The sequence below is a fragment of the Lactuca virosa genome, chromosome 3 (genome assembly GCF_052849685.1).
Source record: "Lactuca virosa cultivar CGN04683 chromosome 3, Lactuca_virosa_CGN04683_v6, whole genome shotgun sequence".
NCBI classification, from domain to species: Eukaryota; Viridiplantae; Streptophyta; class Magnoliopsida; order Asterales; family Asteraceae; genus Lactuca; species Lactuca virosa.
This window is the reverse complement of record NC_136428.1, coordinates 79,292,016-79,297,547: the sequence shown is the minus strand read 5'-3', so window position 1 is coordinate 79,297,547 and position 5,532 is coordinate 79,292,016.

Here is a 5,532-nt window from a genome sequence, read left to right as displayed (position 1 = left end):
TTTTGAAGTTTAGTGAATATTTGATGCTTAGAAGTGCTTCTCCTTTAGATCTTATTTGAGATAAGAACTTAAAGGCTTAAGAAGTACTTCATACAAGATGGGAACTAGCATTCCAAGTGCCTTACTATTGATGGTGGATACATTGTAGAGAAATACCATTTTTGACTTTTTGCTATCTTCATCAACTCCCCAATTCCAAGTGGGATCAAAGGCTTCAAAGGTTATCTTTTAAACATCTTATAGTTGTTATTATCTTTCTAGTACATGTATTTGAATCCTTTTGGTGGTTTTGTTAAAATGATCTAAAATAAACTAGTTATTTTTAAAAGTATTCCGTTGCCGTTAAAATTGTTTTTATAAAAATTATGATCATTTTGGTTATCAAAACCCATCAATTACGACCCAAAATTCCAAAATAAGAAACATCTCGTAACTGTATGTTACAATTCTCCCCCACTTAAACTGGATTTCGTCCTCAAAATCCGTCTTGGTTAGAATTTCTGAGAAAAACACCAACACGTTCCATACGTTTTCTCCAACCACCTCATAAAACCGAGGCATACATAAAGAAAACTTGAGAGACCACTTGGAACTCACCGATGCCAATAAACAATCCAATCACTTGAAAATGCTCAATTGTAATAACAAAAAACTCCATCCATATACTTTGCCAAACCGGGGACCAATCGGTCTAAACTCCAAAAACCATACCTAAAGACTAATGATCATCCATTCGACATACTTGCCCCTAGTCCCTTATTAAGAACAACACAAATCATATAGATTGAACACTCCAAAATATCTAGATCGTGAATTTCAACCAATGCCAAACCGAAAGTCATGAGCAAAAGACCTCAATTACACAGTTGACTTCCTGACAAATCATCACTAACCAACCGCTCCCACAAGCGTAACCATGGTCAATACAAAATCTTTCGTGCCATCCATACTCCCAAACAGCTCAGGTTCATAACCATCTGCCAAATCATCAAAGAGACTTAAAACGAACTGCATCACTGGTAACTTAACTCACACGGAACCTTCTCATAAAACAAACACGGATCCACTAAGAAGAAAGCTAATAATGAACTACTAACATACATCCATGACTTTTCCAACAAGTCACATTCTACAAAATCCCGACCAAAACTTGTCTGCTACTGAGCCATCAGTAGTATCTCCATACTATTCAAATACCCAACTACGAAAAAGACCGACGAACCAAACACAAGGGTCTCCACGACACAGTTTTCGGCCCAACTCTCGTAAGATGGTTCACGAGACACTGTGACACCATCCAACCATTGGAGTGAGAAGCTCACGGTTCCTGACGGTTCTTGCCATCACCCAACCACAAACATGAAGACTCCCGACCAACACCCAGTGGGCCTATAGGTACAGACACATCATCCCACCGACCTACATGAATCCTGTCAACATCCCACTCAACACTTACGAAACACAACACGAGTTATACAATTCTATAACACACAACCCTTCCACAGTCCAGGCTGCCACCGTCACATCATCAAACGAAAACATGGTCGCACGCAACCAGAAAATAAGATAAACAGTTGAACGCTTGCTCCAACTTGAAAACACAACATTTCACACTCCCTATACACCCTTCACAACAATATTTGTTGAACTGCTAGCATTTCACACTCCCCAGGAGAAAACACAATGATCCTCACTCCGATTATGTTCCTTTTTTAACATAACCTTACCCAAGGGTGAAGTACCATCAGATCGAACAAAACAACGAACCTCAACCGTTAATAGAAACACCCTCCTAACAACCAAACAGGATCCCACAGCTTAAATGAAACTGAACAGATTCCTCCAATGCGCAAATAGACCAATAAAACTTCCAAATTCGGAAAAGAATTCCAAAATTATCTAGAAATATTGCCAACACCTTGGTCGTATCAAGCCAAAAACCAACCCAGCCGACACAACATGACAAATCTGGACTCTACGTAGGCCATGGGCACACCTGAAAAACTAAACAACTTCATTTCGACAACCGAACTCCCAATAACTAAGGACGGTTGCCAACTCAAGCCTACTACAAACAACAATTCCTCAACCAAACAGTCAAGAGTACACATACATAGAGACCCTCTAACGACTCCTAGATGTTGATCACGAATGAAATGACCAATAGATCGGAAATGGATCGAAAACTAAACCCAATGATCCCACACATACTGAAAAAATCCCACACAAAAATACTCTTACCGAACTTTGAGGCCAATCGACAGATCAACAATTGCCCATCTCAACCAAAGATAACCAACCCATACAGTGGGCTAACCATGTTCTCTATAACCGATGCACAACTCGAGCAGCTTAACGCTCCTCTATCAAGATCCATGGCGATTCCGAGAGGAAATACTGAACATAACAAGTTCCTTACCCATCAACTTCCTACTAAGAGGATAACGCATGCGTCCTTGAAGGCATAAACGTAACGGAAACTTGCTATGCACCAAATATCCGACCAATCCTTAAATTCTCCGCGACCATGGAGGACTCAGACGGATCCTTGAGAAATACAACAAGAAACTTCCTGACCACAAGCACTTCGATGGTAGCCCACTTTACTTCTCTTATGCAACAGTAAACCCGAACCAAAATCTAGCATACCTGAACCGCAGGTTCCCATGACCCATTGTGATGAAACCATAAAATCAGACTGGATGATGATCCTCCAAGAAGAATACCCAGTTCTCCCCTACTTAGACTTCGAACCATCATCGACTAACGTCTACAACATCAAAGCCTCATATCGGGTCAACCAGATACACACTAACCTTGAATCTCAGAATGCATAACACAACACAAGATGATCCTTCGATAATACTCAACCAATCATAAGGAAACTCTAATATAAGATGGAGACCTCAGAAACTTTCCCCAATACTACAGCTTCGAACTCAGCAAGGATGATCAGTATACCACTTGATTGACGAGGCACCCTGAGAACTGAACCTTGCTACAACAAAACTTATAGGAGCTCCAATAACAGTTCTGAAAAACCCATCATAACAACATGAATCTCTATCCATCGGCGATGCCTGGCCCTACACCTGATCATCATCCTTGTGCTGGTTCTACACATCAATTTCGAAATCATATGCTCGCTCTCTCTTCCCTTCGGACATAGGATGCTGGAGAAACATATCCCTATCATAGAAAACGACATCCGAAGCCATCGGCCGATCACCCAGCTGTAGGTTGTAGTCTTCAAGTCAATTATCACAATTGCTTACTACTTGAGTCTCACGACTCAAACTAGCACTACTTTGAACAAGGTCCTCAAGACCTTGAAAAAGCTAACTCACGCAGGCCTACCCTAATCAGAACCAATCTGCCATGTCCACTAATGCCCGGACAATAACCAGACCCGCCTTCATCCTGAACGACCACCACCGAAAGACCAGTAACGGCGGATATGATTACAATTAACGCTAGTGCTATACCACACTATCTACCCTCCACTAGCTCCTTAGAAACCTTTTCGACTCTTTTTGATCGCTGTATGGATCATGTGCTTTTAGTAGTACGGGCCCATACTACCTTCCACACCTATATGTATGTGTCCTAAGAATTGTCTCAAAGTTCCTAAGTTACTACACACGTCCACTACCAACTGCAGATACCCGTGCTCCCACAAGCACAACCTACCATTCTTCCTACACCCTCCCTCTTGGATTCTTCTCACACATATGCACGCACTAGAATACCTTAACACCTTTCTTAGGTTACTAGGAACTCCATCACTGCTAAGTGTACTAGCACACCCATATGCTTATAAAATCCACCACAAACTTCCTATATTCTCACCTTAGGTTTCCTCATATGCAAGTTTCCATACTAGAACATTCTAGAACTCTTCCAAGGTCACCAGGAATTCCCACCCCACCCTGCTATCAACCTCGAAAGAAACTTCTATTGATGTCACTTAACTATCTTATGAATACAATTACATGCAACAAGGACTAAAAAATCCTTCGACTGAAGGATCATGCATTACAACAGTTGGAATCAAACAAGAGTTGCGCATTGTTGCATGTAATTGTATTCATAATATAGTTAAGTGACATTAATAGAAGTTTCTTCTGAGGTTGATAGCAGGGTGGGGTGGGAATTCCTGGTGACTTAGGAAGAGTGCTAGAATGTTCTAGTATGGGAACTTGCATATGAGGAAACCTAAGGTGAGAATCTAGGAAGTTTGTGGTGGATTTTCTAAGCATATGGGTGTGCTGGTACACTTAACAGTGGCGAAGTTCCTAGTAACGTAAGAAAAGTGTTAAGGTATTCTAGTGTGTTCATATGTGTGAGAACAATCCAAGAGGGAGGGCCTAATCTTCGTGGCATGAAACTTAATGTATCTCTTAATAGTTAACTAACATCAATATATAGGTTTCACATAGCACAAATCAAGCAATATTCGAGCAGAAAAACCAATAGGCAATAAGGCATCATAAAGATCAGGCAATCCTAACATGTAATTCATGAAGATCCTTAGCTTACATACTATCATGCATCTCTAACAGTTCACATATCACACACAAAAAGGCATCTCTACTAAGTAGAAACTATAGCATGCAATCCTGAGCAGATCCTTTGGCTACTTCTAGCATGCAATTCATATTATAACATCAATAACGTATCAAACATGTATGTATATTTTAGGAATCACTTACTTGAGCTATGAATGACTGTACACATCACATATGATTTTCTCCATTTTAAATTTATTATTTTCAAAAGACTTGTGAAAATCCTCAGATCCTGATTCTGAGTTTGGAATCAGATGAGTGTTCATCCAAATCCCTCAAACCAGGGCTCTGATACTAACTTGTAATGTCCCATTTTTCCAGAATCAATTTTTCATTTTAAAAATAGAATAATCACCCATTTTTATAAAGTTACATTCAAGTCAAACCAATTTTTCATAAACCATAATTCAAAATCAGAGTTATAAGGAAGACAATGCGAAATCTCTCATCATAAAACTATTCATGTGTGTGTAGAGTACCGCCTTCGTAATCCGATAAGCAGCTGAAAAACATTTAATTCACAACTGTAAGCATAAAGCTTAGTGAGTTCCCAAAAATAAAACATACAACACAACATAATAATCAGCTATGGGTTATCAACAACTTTGGGACTATCAACAGTCCTGAGGACTATCAACAATCCTAAATATCACATACAACACAACAACATAAACACATATGGGTTATCAATAACCCCGTGGGTTATCAACAACCCTGTGGGTTATCAGCAACCCTGCACATTATCAACAGTCCTGGAGTTATCAGCAACTCAATAATTACACATAACAACAATCAGCAAATAAGACTCAACTACTCTAACATACACAACACTATGGCATAGGTAATACAATGAGAAGACTCACTTGAACGAAAAGCTGAAATCCACTAATCAAAGTCCCATAGAATCAGTTATACTGTGTAATTTTTATGCACTAGTTTTTTATTTATAAAGTCCTATCAAATC